Source organism: Schistocerca americana, chromosome 7, assembly GCF_021461395.2.
Source record: "Schistocerca americana isolate TAMUIC-IGC-003095 chromosome 7, iqSchAmer2.1, whole genome shotgun sequence".
NCBI classification, from domain to species: domain Eukaryota; kingdom Metazoa; phylum Arthropoda; class Insecta; order Orthoptera; family Acrididae; genus Schistocerca; species Schistocerca americana.
In genome coordinates, this window is record NC_060125.1 from 55,796,363 (window position 1) to 55,812,442 (window position 16,080).

At 43.3% G+C, this 16,080-nt stretch overlaps 1 pseudogene; it reads left to right on the forward strand.

Moving 5' to 3' along the window:
- Nucleotides 1–5,316: 5,316 nt before the first annotated feature.
- Nucleotides 5,317–5,434, forward strand: LOC124623279 (annotated as a pseudogene).
- The last annotated feature ends 10,646 nt before the right edge of the window (nt 5,435–16,080 follow it).

Sequence of the window (16,080 nt, forward strand, 5' to 3'; positions counted from 1 at the left end):
CGCATGCTGTCCTAGTTACAACTACATAAGAAAAAGCCGTAGACTGTCAAGTCCGGCGAGCGAGCAGCACCGGGTCAGCATTCGCAAGACGGTCTTTTCAGCGACATGGCAACGTCTCTTTCAGGTAATCTTCTACAGGTCTGTGAAAACGTGGAGGGGCAGCATCTTACTGGAAGGTGGAATCCATGCTACTGTTTTCGAGTTATGGCATGAGATACAGTTGCGTATTATTGAAACATGTGACACCATTGACAGTTCTTACAGCGAAGAAGAAAGTTAAATAGACTTTTGTTGGACACGACGCAGAACACGTCAATTTCCCCGTAATCCCGGACGTGTTCGACAGTTGCATGACGATTTTCTGTCTCTCTCACACGTGCGTATTCTGTCAGTTGATCTTTCCCGAAAGATGAAAAATGGCTTCGTCACTGAACGTTAATTGTCTTACGAAGTCGTCAGTTTCAAGACGGTTCCACATATCTATGCTGAACGGCCGACGGCACAATTTGTCGTAGTGGCTTCCAGCTTTCAGGAGCTGCAGTTTATACGGCTTCACTCTTAATCGTTCACGAAGGATTTTCCACACTGTTTGCTGAGATATGTACACTTCTGCAATAGCTCGATAGGTAAACTCTGTGGAACTTCGCAAGATCACGTCCTTCACACAGTTCACTGTCTCTTCCGAACCGTTTGCGTCTCATCGATAACCGACCTCTTCGAACTTCCTCTACCATTTCACTACGCTGTTGTAAACACGTGGTGTCATGTGGAATGTACCTTAGAAAGATCTTTGTACACTGGCTGTCGATTCTTAGTAAAACGTACTGTATTTTGTCTATCAAAGGATTGATACTAAGTAGCACACGTTGTTTGATGTCCTAAACGAATTAGTTTCTTAGCACATGTCTTTGTATTGGTGAATGTGAACCTTTTCGGAAGACTAAAATCAGCGGATCCACTTTGTTTGCTCCATCCATGGCTAAAAGATAGCTAGTCCTAGGGCAGACCGGTCGCTGCAGCGTGTACCTACGCATTTGCAGTGTCACCCTTACCCACTTAAACCTAGTGATCTTACAAAACAAACGTAAAAAGATTCAGATATTTTTCGGAGTATGGGTGTTTTTAATTCCCGACTCATTGAGATGGGCAAAGTTGATGAATTCAAAATATGGGTGAGAATACTGCTGCAGATGGAGGCACGGGAAAGAACAATGCCGATGAGCGTCTAGTTATATTTACACTTTGCATTCACCCTAAAGTCGATCTGCCTACACTGTTCTGCTGGTATTCGACCTTGTTCCCCCGACCTCCTCTTTTATATGAATTCCTGCTGGAAACAACAAGTTTACAGGTTCTTGGTCGCGTCGTGCAGTTACAAAGAGAAACTTCGTCTACTGGGTTCCCCGCAACATACGTAACTTCTCAGTTGCCAGCGTTACTGGCACAAAATTGGAAATTTGTGGTAAGGTCTTATGGGACCAAACTGGTAAGGTCATCGGTCCCTAGTCCGCCCCCGGTAGCTGAGTGGTCAGCGCGACAGAATGTCAATCCTAAAGGCCCGGGTTCGATTCCCGTCTGGGTCGGAGATCCTCTCCGCTCAGGGACTGGGTGTTGTGTTGTCCTCATCATCATCACTTCATCGCCATCGACGCTCAAGTCGCCGAAGCGGCGTCAAGTCGGAAGACTTGCACCCGGCGAACGGTCCACCCGACGGGAGGCCCTAGTCACACGACATCTAATTAATCGGTCCCTAAGCTTAAGCGCTAATTAATCTAACTTGAACTACCTTACGCTTAGAACAACACACACACCCATGCCCGAGGGAGGACTCGAACCTCCGACGGGGCAAGTCACGCGGGCCGTGACAAGGCACCCTAGACCCCGCGGCTACCCCAGCGAGGTTAAGGTTATTCGCAGAAACTGGTGTTTTTAAAAATGTTTACAGCATATGCAGAACACTTTTTACGCTGTCCAGTAGAATTTTGTGAGCGTTGAAATGTATATGTCTGTTGTGTGTTGTCTTATTGTATGTGCTTTCCCTCTTACGTTACAGATGAATTGCTATCAACGTTTAGTGTTTTAATTTTCATGTCTTCAGACAAAGGATACATTCGAGTTGTTGGCTGTAGTTTTGGTCGAAACTTTCGAGAAAGCACACTAATTAAAGTTTTACATACCATTCTGGAACTTATTGGAACCGTTGAGAATACAGGTTTAAAATTTAGAACTATTTTCAGACAGTTTTATGACGAGCGATTTTTTTTAATTATCATAAACCGTAAAAGACATGCTACGTCCAAGGTGCGCATTCGACCGTTACACTAGACCACAAAACCACACAATAGAAAGACGGACTGCATGCCATTTGCTTTAGCTTACAAGGTAAAACTAAAGAACATTACACAATTACAACTTACCGTCTGCTGCCACAGTTAGTCTTCTCGTTGCCATTGAAGTTATCCTCCTGCAACAGAGAAAAATAAACCGTCAAGGCGCTGCGGCTTACAAGACAAAATGGTTCAAATGGCTCTCAGCACTATGGGACTTCTGAGGTCATCAGTCCCCTAGAACTTAGAACTACTTAAACCTAACTAACCTAAGGACATCACACACATCCATGCCCGAGGCAGGATTCGAACTTGCGACCGCGCCTAGAACCGTTCGGCCACTCCAGCCGGCAAATACAAGACAACTTGTAATGACAGAGAAAATTCTACACATAGGTTTGAGGCACACACATACACACACACGCGCGCGCGCGCGCGCATTCAAAACAAAAAAAGCACAACTAACTGAGGATAATCGGGTAGAGCTGGACACACATTACATAAGTTCTCGCTGAAAACTGTAGCTGTCGGGATGATGGATGCACAGGCTTGGGCAGATAGGAGTAGATGGAGCTGATCGTCAACCATGTGCGATAACAGTAGGTGTGATGTAATTACGAGTACATGAGTGCAGAGCTGCGTCAAGCCGAACCTAGCATTGCTCACTACACGAACAGGAGGAGAGTGACGCCCACGAAAAGGCCCCTCTTCGCACGGAGACTTTTGAAGCGTAGCATATTTCGTTTCCGATCCACAGCGTCAAGTTACGAATAAATTTCACAGAACAGAGTTGAGTAACTGAATATCATCATTTTTATACACAGAAGAACCGAAGAATCTGGTACACCTGCATAATACCGTGCAGGGCCCCGCGAGCATGCAGAAGCGTCGCTACACGACGTGGCATGGACTCGATTGTCTGAAGTAGTGCTGGAGGGAACTGACATCATGATTCCTGCAGGGCTGTCCATAAATCCGTAAGATTACGAAGGGGTGGATATCACTTCTGAACAGCACGCTGCAAGGCATCCCAGATATGGTCAATAACGTTCATGTCCGAGGAGTTTGGTGGCCAGCAGAAATGTTTGAACTCTGAAGAGTGTTCCTGGAGCCGCTCTGTAGCAACTCTGGACGTGTCGGTTGTCTCATTGTCCTTCTGGAATTGCCCGAGTCCCTCTGAATGCACTATGGATGTAAATGGATGCAGGTGATCAGACAGGATGCTTACGTACGTGTCACAGTCGTATCTACGCGTATCAGGGTCCCATATCACTCAACTGCACACACCCCACACCATTACAAAGCCTCCACCAGCTTGAACAGACCTCTGCTGACATGCAGGGTCCATGGATTCATGAGGTTGTCTCCAAAACCGAACACGTCCAACCGCTCGATACAATTTGAAACGAGACTCATCCGCACAGGTATCATGTTTCCAGTCATCAACAGTGCAATGTCGGTGTTGCCGGGTCCAGGCAAGACGTAAAGCTTTGTGCCTTCCAGTCATCAAGGGTACGCAAGTAGGCCATCGTTGAAATGTTCGCACACTGACTTGATGTTTTACCGGATTCCAGATATTCACAGTACACTCGTGAATGCGAAAATCCCTACTTCATCGCTACCTCGGAGATGCTGGCTCCCACCGTTCGTGCGCCGACTATAAGACCACATTCAAACTCACTTAACTCTCCACAACATCCCACTGTAGCAGCAGTAACCCATATAACAACTGCGCCAGACACTTCTTGTGTTATCTAGGCGTTGCCGACAGCAGCGCCATATTCTGCTCGTTTATGTATCTCTGTATTTGAATACCCATGCCTATACCAGTTTATTTGGCGCTTCAGTGTATAACTTATGTAATGCAAGCAGTGCAAGGCAGGAAAGTTGTCTAGAGACACGAATGTTATGTGTTTCGTACTGAATTGGCCTTTAGTGTGACTTCTCACGACAGTCATTTGAGCACATCTGAGCATGATGTACGTAATATATTTACAACCAATGTAAATATTGTATGCAAATCATGAGTGTATATGGGTCATGCGTGGGCTTCAGTTTGTATCTGAGGCTGGCTCAGGTGGCACAAGTAAACGAAACAATAACAAGAACACGCACGATATACGTGTTAAGCTAGTGTTGCAGTATTGTGATGCATTGCTGAGATTCGTTGCCGCAATTCTTTGCTGTGGACTCTTTATGGCAGACTTCTTCGCCCTGCTACGCAAAGAATGATGGCCACATCAACCTTGATTCAGGGAAGGCAGAAATTTGAAAGTTGAGTCATCCGCTGCGCTGCTGAAAGAACGAACTCTTTGTAAACAAAGAAAAGTTGCTGAAGCTGCTTTTCGGAATACGTTTCACTCGTACAAAGAATAATGCACCTTGTTTTTTCGCTATACAGTTGCTGCGAAGCGATTGCAAGGAAACTACTGGTTAAAAATATTTGGTTGTTTCAAATTGTAGGTCTCACATCAAAGCGTAATGATAGGGTAGTTGTCTTTTCGTTAGAGGACATATTTATTACGGTACTTCAGAACTGAGTAGCTCAGTGCCCGTTGTTCGAAGGGTTGTAGGTGGATTAAGACTGCGAATTACGATCGCTAATATGAGTGGAGCAGAAATTGGCATCTGCGATTGTCATTATATTTCGAAATGCGTATCTCCTCCTCATTGGCAGCTGAGTACTAGATTAAAATCCAGAGTGGAAAAATGTGACCGAGCCAGGATTCAGTCCTTCGGTTTCCAGCCACGTGCTCCACCGCTAGCCCACCATACGATATGTTTGGTCCTACTTGCCGCGTCCCCTAGGTACTGCTGTTCTGTCGAGCTATGGCGGCTGTTCGCTAGGTGACAACGGGATCATTTTCACAACTTAACTTTAGTTGAACATAATTTGGACTATTTGTACGAGATATTTACAAACTACAGATAAAAATCTTCCTCATAAAACAATATATCTATTAGTCAGAGGCAGGTCAAAACCCTTTTAGGCAACGGCCTTGCCGCAGTGGATACACCGGTTCCCGTGAGATCACCGAAGTTAAGCGCTGTCGGGCGTGGTCGGCACTTGGATGGGTGACCATCCAGGCCGCCATGCGCTGTCGCCATTTTTCGGGGTGCACTCAGCCTCGTGATGCCAATTGAGGAGCTACTCGACCGAATAGTAGCGGCTTCGGTCGAGAATACCGTCATAACGACCGGGAGAGCGGTGTGCTGACCCCACGCCCCTCCTATCCGCATCCTCCTCTGAGGATGACACGGCGGTCGGATGGTCCCGGTAGGCCACTCGTGGCCTGAAGACGGAGTGCTAGATCAAAACCCTTGCAGCAGTTCCTGAGATGAGCCTGCATGTACGGACGGACACGCGCAAGTGACTTCAGTTTATACACAGGGCGTCCCATCTAATATTTCCACTTCACATATTTCCGAAATGGAACAAAATGTGAGATATGTAGTTGACCAGGGATACACTTGTGTCAGGGACTCACACAATGCACAACAATGCTCAATCCCTACAAATAAACAAGCATCACTTTCAACACAGTTACCTTTTTCTAAATGGCATATGTAAGTTTTTCCTGCAGAAGTGGAAATTAGAGTTACATCTCGTGATGGGACACTTGATTTCACTGTGCTAATGTTAATACCTTCTGGAATACTTAGACTTTAAATAATGAAATCGGTTGCACAGTTTCTGCCGTTATGCTGTAATGCCGTAGTAAAGCGAGTTTCGTGCACTGTCAGGAAACCTGCTGCAGGCAACCCTTGCTCTACGCACTATGGCAGAAACTGTGCCGCCGTACAATCATTTAACGTCTACGTATTTCAGAAAGTGTGAAGTTTATAACTGTGAAGACAAGACTGCCATCACTTACTGTTACTCTACTTTTCATTTCCGTAGTAAAACGATACATGTGCCTTTAAAATGGCGTAACCTTGCATTGAAATCGACGTTTGATTACATTTATCGAATGTGCATTCCTGCCCATTGTTTGAGTCGCTGACAACGGTGCCAATTGCATTTATTACATTTTGTTACGTTTCGAAAATATATGAGGTGGCAGAGCAGCCAGGACATTATGACCACCAACGTAGTAGGCAGATCGTCTACCTTTGGCACGGATAGTAGCGGGACGCGTCGTGGAATGGAAGCAATCAAGCCATGGTAGGTCACTGGATGGAGAACTGACACCACATCTGCACACACAAGTCACGTAATTTCTGTAAATTTAGGGGAGGGGGGCGATGGGATCCGACGCCACGTTAAATTACATCCCAGATGTGTTCGTTCGGGTTCGGATCTGGCGATTTGGGGGGCAGCACATTACTTGGAACTTGCCACTATGTTCCTCGAACCTCAACATCAAATTCCGGTCTTGTGACATGGTGCATTATCTTGCTGAAAAATTCCACTGCCTTCGGGAAACATGATCGTCATGAAGGGTTGTACGTTGTCTGCAACCAGTGTACCATACTCCTTGGCCGTCATGGGGCCTTACACGAGCTCCACTGTACCCATGGATGACCACATGAATGTTCCACAGAGCATAATGGATCCGCCGTCAACTTGTCTCCGTCCTGCAGTACAGGTGTCAAGGAGCTGTTCCCCTGGAAGGCGACGGACTCGTGTCCTCCCACAAGCATGATGAAGAAGAATATAGGGATTCATCAGACCATGCAAGGGTCTGCCACTGCGCCAATGTCCAGTGTCGATGGTCACGTGATCATTTCAGTCGTAGTTGTCAATGTCGTGGTATTAACACGTTGCCGTCCGCACGTCTCGTACAAATGTATTCGCTTGGCGCCGGCAGCGCTAATTCGGATTACTTGGCTTGACGGCGGCCGTTCTTAACATTAATTGTGAAGTTTTACTAATCTCATCGTTAGTTCTCATAAGTTGTCAACCCTCTTCCCCTACTTCCATGAAATGTCGAAGATATATACATACGTAAATAAATACAACATTTGTTTGTTTCTTATATTTATTTATTTGCATTGTCTTTGGTACTTAGTGTTTCTCTTTCGTATGATATGCGGCAAAACAGTCTCCAAGATGGAACGCAACTCCACAAGACTTACACATTAAGTTTGTTGTTATTCTTTTTTTGTTTTTGGAACATACATCGCAGTTTATTCGTTTTCTTTTTTTCGTTTCGGAAATAAGTATTAATTGCTGTTGGTTTATGTGACCGGAAATTCCGTCAACCGGGACTTGATGGAGACGTACGCGATGCAGTGGCAACCCCCAAGTTTGCTCAGAAGCAGGTACATGGTCTTTTATCCGCGAATCAGACACTTTCACTAAAAAAATCGTGAAATCGGAGACTCTTGCGTTCTGTATTGAAATATTGACATGTACGGAATGCATTAAATAATGCGCAATGATAGAGTTACATGGAAATCTTTTTTTGATCATTTTATCGTTTTTCTGTATATAGGGTAATAACTCAAATATTGGTCTGCCCGATCCACTTCGTTCATGTATTTGTTGTAGTCTAATACACTTTCACGTTTTTTCTTGTGTAACTGGTTTTTCTTCATTTTCTGTGAGTGTCAGTCAAAGTGGCATTACGTATTGCAGAGATCTTTCTTATCGTTTTAGTTTTCGAAGCTCCCCATACCTGTGCTAGTACCTCACCTTTCCGTTGATGACAAGCTTCAAACACTTTGACTTTTGCGCGCTCGAATTTTTCCGGAAGTCCTCTATTTTGCAGTATCGTTCCACAAACTCGAATTTTATTTTCAAGTAACTTCTTGCAAGTTTTGCACTGTTATCATAATTATCCATGTAGAGGTGATGTCACTTTACATAAGAAGGTGTCAATAGTTCCATCACTGTTTCTGCTAAAGCCTGTCCAGCGCCGGAATATATCTTGAGTGAAGATATGTATCCCGTACTCGAATCACACAGCATCCGAAAGAGTATGTCATATTTCGTAATTTTCGAAGGAATGTAAACTTTGAAATTTAGCAGTGCACGCGACGGTATCATTCCTTCATCAGTTGAGATGTTTTGACTCAGATTAAAGGTTTCTTTAAACTTTTTGGAAAACTAATCAATTATGAATTGCACTTTGTAAAGCCGGTCGACATTATCCTGTTTATTTTTGCTGTCGGAAAAATGTAAAAATGATAATATTTGTCTGAATCGGTTGCGGGACATCGTTTTGTGAATATCGGTGTGTCTATCAACGGATTCGTTGACCGATAATCATCGATCCTTGCTTTTTTTACATTTCCCATAAGGACAGCAAGCTAAAACCATTATCTAAGTTCGGATCCCGTAACGTCGACAAATTTGGCATTTTTTTTTTTAATCCAGTTTCCTTCTCTTCCGCGTATTCATCGTAAATAATCGTATCGTCTCTTTCGTCTGCCACGATGAACGGGCACAAGTACTTATAAAAAAAAACTTGTTGACGTGTGTAACTTATTGTTAGCTAAACAAAACACCGACAGAATGCAAAAGACACTAAAGTGCTGTCGCCGGGCTGCGTAGTGTTAACATTGGCACATGCATGGGTCGCCGGGGCAGAGGCCCATCGCTAGCAATGTTCGGTGCACTGTGTGTTCAGACACACTAGTAATATGCCCAGCATTAAAGTCTTATGTTAGATCCGCCACAGTTCGCCCCCTGTCCTGTTTTACCAGTCCGTCTGACATTGCAATAAGGAATGGCCGCCCAACACCATGATGTGTGGACGTGGTTTCATCTTGGTTTCGCCATGTGTTGAAGACACTCGCCACAGCCGATAAGTCGTGCAGTTTCCGAAATGCTCCTGCTGAGTCTCCGGGCCATCACACTCTGTCCTCGGTCGAACTCAGATAGATCGCGAGCCTTCCATATTCTACACACGGACAGCGCGCTCGCTGATGTTACATGCAACGTGCGTGTGTCTGATTAGCAGTCATTCCTCGGCAGGTGTCGCTGCCATCGCCTTGATGGGTTTATGTCGGTGGTAGTTATGTTCTGGCTGATTGCTGTATATAGAGATACCAATAAACAAACTACTGTGTTTGGTTACGTTTAGGAAAAATTACGGTCAACCTTCTTACCAACAGCCAGTCAGCATAAAAAATATCACGTTATTCGGTAGAAATTTACGGCCCGTTTCAGTTGTCCCTTGTCGGTACCACAGGACGAAGCAGGACCGTGAGCGAACGTCTCCAGCAACCTTCTGTACCCCAGCTGAACTACACTACCCCGCGCAGAGTTCCTGGCAACGGTATCACCGACTACTGCGCACACGGTTATCCTTGAGTGCTTTTTTATGACATTCCTACCCACTTTCTCGATGTCGGCACTGCTGCACAGCTTTTCTGGGGGCTTATCTTAATGGGGAGGGCCGCTTTTAACGCAGCCTACCTTGGATAAGCTTGCGTCGGCGCCGCTACGCCGTTACGATTCCGTGGAGGCAAACTGTAGCAGCGGTGGTCCAAGCTGCCAGTTGGCACACTCTACGGTTTGATCTCCTTGAGAAGACGGAACGCAGTATCTGTCAATAGTACAATGGCGAACCACAACGTTACGGTCACCTTTTAACGGCGTCTTGGTCCACCTATGGAACGAAATACAGCAGCGATTCTGTAAGGCATCGATTGAAGAAGGTGTGTGGCTCCAGATCTCTACGTGCGGATCACACATTTCTCGTCAACTACGGAGCCGGGGTTTCTGCACCCGTTCACGATGAAACTGTCCAGTACAACATGTCGAAACTTGCCCTGAAATTTCTTACGCAGGAAGAATACGCTGAAGTAAAACACAATGTCAAAATTTTAGCTGCTCAGACACACCGCAAGTATTTTGGAAAAAATACTGTAACTTGCCAAATTCGTAAGTCGCCAGGTGGCTGGAGAAATGTACACCGCTACCATAGCAGACAGACCGTGCGGAACCCAGTGGGACATATCCTTGGTTGAGGACACACTGGTAAACAGATAACACTGAAACTGAATTAATTTTCTGTTTGACTTCTTGAGATATGCTTACTAATAGCATCTGTCTTGGTGCAGGTTCCAGAGCGTCACCGCGATGTGGTATCCATTTAATGTTTTCGACCTTGCGAAGATAAAATATAAAGAAAGTGATAAGCAACTGAAATCATCTGTTTCTACTGAACACCTACACATGTGTTATTTCTTGGACATTGATTCCAATGATGTCGTAATTTCGTCATGAATTGCGGGAAACATTAAAGCAAACAGTGAAACACGTATGTTGTGTGGCGGCGATGGCGAGGCATTGCAGAGTCTCTGACCAGAGAGCTATTTATCATTCCTAGTCTGCGCTTGACCGCGCGAGTGTTGCGAGCAGCAGTCTGTGGGTAGTCTGTCGGCAGTGCAGTTGTCTGTTGCACTCTGTCGGTAGCAGTAGTCGAGTTCAGTTGCTAATGGCAGTCTGTTAGCAGTAGTGGTCTCGTACAGTCGCGAGAGAGTCGCGAGCGGGACGCAGTCGCAGGAGTCGACATGGGTCTCTGGTCAAGATGCTGAATGAGGTATATTGTTAATTAAGGTAACCAAGCTGCATTGCGCACATCAGATAATGTAAAGTTTATTTATTGTAATTAATTTTCAACAAGTGCCCCAATAATAATTTTGATTTCAAAGCAAATTTTAATAAAAGAACCATTTAATTGAACGAACGATCTCGTTTCATTTCCTTTAAAGAAAAGTTTCAGTTAAATTTAAAAAAAAAAAATTATAATAATAATAATACTTGCAATGCATTTCCTCCAAGCCGCGGCCAACAATAAGAGCAGAACTTTGACATGCAGTTATACTGAGGTAAGAAATTAATTCTGATTTTTGCACAGGGCCAAAGACCGACATTTCGGTCTAATTGGGTTATCATTATCGCTGAAATTTCATTGTCATTGAATTATCTTTCATTATTTTTGTGGGAGCTTACACTTGAGACAGATTGCGATTTTTCACATTTAATTGTCTTTGTCAGTAGATTTAATTGCAGGGAGGTTACGCTTGACTCCCATTCATTTATTATTTCTGTCATTCAAAATTTTTGTGGGGAGGTTACAACAGGAAATAACGCAGGCGATTCTGTGGCGTTAATTAGCGCCCGCAACAAAAATATGTCTCACAGGCGCAAAGAAAACATGTAGAATAATAGGTTTCAATGATCACGATAAGGCTGTGAATTTTTTGCTTTGTAAGTAGGCTGTTTAGGTTTTTATGTTGGTAACGCCACGTAGCGCTCTGTATGAAAATCACTGACTGTGCTGTGTGCAGTCTGTGGCTGGTTGGCGTTGTTGGAATATTCGCTATTGTAGTGTTGGGCAGATGGATGTGAACAGCGCGTTGCGTTGCGCAGTTGGAGGTGAGCCGCCAGCAGTGGTGGATGTGGAGAGAGAGATGCCAAGAGTTTTGGACGGACGATCTAGACGTGTGCCCGTCAGAGAAAGGAAATTTGTTTAATTGGACGTCACAAAATTATGACTCCTGAACGCTATTAAGGTAAATACATTGTTTGTTCTCTGTCAAAATCTTTCATTTGCTAACAATGCCTATCAGTAGTTAGTGCCTTCAGTAGTTAGAATCTTTTATTTAGCTGGCAGTATTGGCGCTCGCTGTATTGCAGTAGTTCGAGTAACGAAGATTTTTGTGAGGTAGGTGATTCATGAAGGGTATAGGTCAGGACCATTCTTTTGTAGGGATTATTGAAAGTCAGATTGCGTTGCGCTAAAAAAAAATATTGTGTGTCAGATTAGTGATGATCAGAACAAGTAAAGAGAGAACTGTCTGAGTACGTTCAGTTTTACTCAGCTGTCTTTGTATCAAATAACGTAGAAGTTTACCAGCACAGTAATTCATAATTTTCCAAAGGGGACGTTTCAGCTTCAACGAAGGGGGGAGAAAATGCTAGAACTTAAGCAGTGCGCAAAGGCAGTTTCGTTTAGTGAAATCTGAATATGAATGGAAGAAAGACTTACATGAAGTACGAAATATGTGCCAAAGTGAAACTCGCAGAAGTGTGTAGGAAAAACTATTCGAAGAATTCACAGTCGCTTGTGAGACTCACTCTGCAGTTACCAAAGGAGATCTACGAGACTGGGCGCTCTGAATTGCAAAAAAGATAAACATGACTGATTTCCAGGTTTCTTCGACATGGTTAAGCAGATTCAGGAAGTCATACGAAAATACGGAGTCAGAAAATTACGATGTTTACCACAAGTAAACGTGTAGAGGAGATGTCATTGATTGTTAACACTATAGAGATATTTGTAGCCTAAAAGCTGCATATAAAGCCCATCAGTAGAGTTTCGTGCAAACCATATTTTATCATTTTGAGCAAAAAAAAAAAAAAAAAAAAAAAAAAAAAAAAAAAAAAAAAAAAAAAAAAAGAGTCTTTTGTGCAGTCCATGAATGCTATGACACATTTGTATACAACAATGCCAGTGACACGTATCAGTGGAATACTGTTTCCATAGCCTTATCTCTGTCTTCAGGAATATCAAGACAAATTAGAACCAAAAATTTAAAAAAAGGACTGTTTACTTCCAAAAGTCTTGGACTCGGCGTAGCAAAATCTGGAAAAACAGAACAGAATAATTTTTAATGTTATATCCTAAACGTCTTCTTACCATTTGCAGAAACTTAATTCATTGCTCTTGTTGGACACTTGGCCTAGACCAAACGATACTTACGTCTTTCGAAGGACTACGAAAAAGTCTATTAATATGATTCGGATTCCATCCGGAAATACAGCCCCTGAATAAGAATATGTTTCAACAGTGCTAAGCATTTCTCACATGTGTGCGCACTGGACTTCGCGCTACGCGGCACTACGGCCCTCTGTCACCGCTACGTCCTCTTATTTGCCGATTGGCCGGCTAGACAGGAAGAGCTGGTACAAACAGCTGTTATAAGCGGTTCTTCGTGCGGTAAAAATGAGTAACATTCACATAAAAAAATACTTGCACTGCGCATTAGCTGCTTTCTCCGGTGTATTCTTCCTGAGTGAAAAATTTCTGGCTAGGTTTCGGCAAGTCAGATTGGACCATTCCCTTGTCAGATATGTTCCATCACGTTCATATCACGTATATGTAGTGGGCAACGCAAAGTAAAATATTTTATTAACTTATTGTAAGATTAATTTAAAAGTATGTAACAAAATATTTAGTTTCTCTTCTAGGAGCAAGAATAAATCAATTATTGGGCGGAGTTACATTTCAGCAAGCGGCATTAGGGGCGAGGAATATAGTGATCTGAAGGCCAAACCCGCCACCTTGAATCTTTTCGACTAAACGTGGTCTCAGGTGGGGACTGTCAGAAACTGTAGAGACATCCTAGTGGCTCCGAAATCTGTAGCTAGATCCAGTACTATTAACGATCGCTTCCTATTATGTTTAGATTGTTTTTCGAAGGGGTTCATATGTAGTAACTTCTATACAGCTACAGATGACAAACTGTCAAAGAAAACAAATCGAATAAAAGCATAAAAACCAGGAAAACCATAGCATGTTGTAACAAGGTACATACTGTAGAGAAAACTATGCCAGTTTTTCAAATTTGTAAATACTGTCTTAAAAACCAGAAGTTATATGTGTACAAGTTATTAAACACAGTTTTCTTGTTTAATAGAAGCAAAATAAAAGCCTACTGACGATGCTGAAACTTCACCGAAACATGTATGGCAAATAGAAGAAAAGATAAAATTGTGTTTTCCTCGAGGTGGACCCCCTCCAAAAACAAATCTATTTGTAAGCATAGTCAGACCCATTATTTTTTATACGAGGCGTGTTTTTTAAGCAAGTACCGTTTTGAAATTTAAAAAAGACGTGTTAAGATATCTCAATAATTTTATTTTTACATGAAAGCCTGTACCTCAATCTACTTTTCTACATAATTTCCGTCAATATTGAGGCACTTGCCATAAAGTACCAGTATTTGAATACCCTCCTCATAGAAGTCTGCCGCCTGACTTGTTAACCACTGCATCACCACTGCTTTGACTTCGTCATCGTCTTGAAGACGCTGACCGCCCAGGTGTTTCTTCAAGATGAAACATGAGTGGCCTAAGTCACACCGGAATTAAAGCAACAGTCCATGGAATGGCGGCATTCAAGATTCACCCAGAAAAATGAAGTTTAAGCAAACAATTTCTGCCCGGAAAATCATGTGCACAGTTTTTTGGGACAGAAAAGGAGTAGTGCTTGTGGAATTTCTGCCTCGTATTGAGACAATCAATGCAGCAGCTTACTGTAAGACAGTGCACAATCTGCCCCGTTCAATTCAGAACAAAAGACGTGGCAAGCTGAGCAAGGGCATCGTTTTGCTGCAAGACAATGCCCGTCCGCATGTGGCGAATCAGACCAAAGATCTCATCACATATTTTCGATGGGAAACTCTAGAACATCCTCCGTACAGCCCCGATCTTGCGCCCAGTGACTACCATCTGTTCCCGTACTTGAAGAAACACCTGGGTGGTCAGCGTCTTCAAGACGATGACGAAGTCAAAACAGTGGTGATGCAGTGGTTAACAAGTCAGGCGGCAGACCTCTATGAGGAGCGTATTCAAAAACTGGTACAACGTTATGACAAGTGCTTCAATATTGACTGAAATTATATAGAAAAGTAGATTAAGGTACAGGCTTTCAGGTAAAAATAAAATTATTGAGATATCTTAGCACATCTTTTTATTTTATTTCAAAACGGTACTTACTTAAAAAACACGCCTCGTATTAGTACTTTATATCCCCACCTCTAGCGTTCCTTCAGCGCCTTGTCCCCACAGTCACATGTATATCACGTTTAATTCATATTCACCAGGAATCCATACCTCTACCAGAATTCCCGCAGACAACTTGTCTTGGTTGTTTGTGTCGATCGATTGCATTGAAACGAATATAAGTGTGACACTGATACCTTTGGAACATTTTTTAAGTATTGTTAAATTACAGCCATTTACAGCCGGCCGCTGTGGTCAAGCGGTTCTAGGCGCTTCTGTCCGGAACCGCGCGACTGCTACGGTCGCAGGTTCGAATCCTGCCTCAGGCATGGATGTGTGTGATGTCTTTAGGTTAGTTAGGTTTAAGTAGTTCTAAGTTCTAGGGGACTGATGACCTCAGATGTTAAGTCCCATAGTGCTCAGAGCCATTTGGACCCTTTGAACAGCCATTTACAGGAGACTGCCTCGTTTATGTCGTTGTTTGAACAGAGTAGCAAATGCCAACAGAACTGCTGTTTTGTTCAAGTTTACAGATCAGACTAGCATACATTAATGGGATTAGGTCTGAACATAAGTGATCGGTTAATTCTTGATAAGAACACCAGCTACCGGCTGCAATGGGAATAATGGTTAAAACCTTATTATTAAAGGATAATGGCGACTGTTACGGATTTTGTCATTTCCATTACAAAAATTAGGCCATACTAGTTTGGTGGTCGTGAAGTATACGTCAGAGCTATGCGTTAGAGAGTTTTTCTTTCTTTTTTTTCAGAATCATACTCCGAAAAATTCATTGGACGTCCCGCTTAGACCTTCCCTCTTTTCTCACAGACAAGACATAAATGGGGCTGATTTAACGGTAAATGTGATATATTTCCTCTGCGCAAAAATAGATGAGTATCATAGCAGCACTGATCACTGGAGACTATGCGAAAAAAACACTTGAAGTTTTGTGATTTTTCCGTTACGAGCCCTCAAGTCTTCAACAGCCGCTGAAATTCTCGGAGCATGTCGCGTAAGACTCCTAACGTTAACAGAGTGGATAAAATAGGATTACGCTGTCGCAAT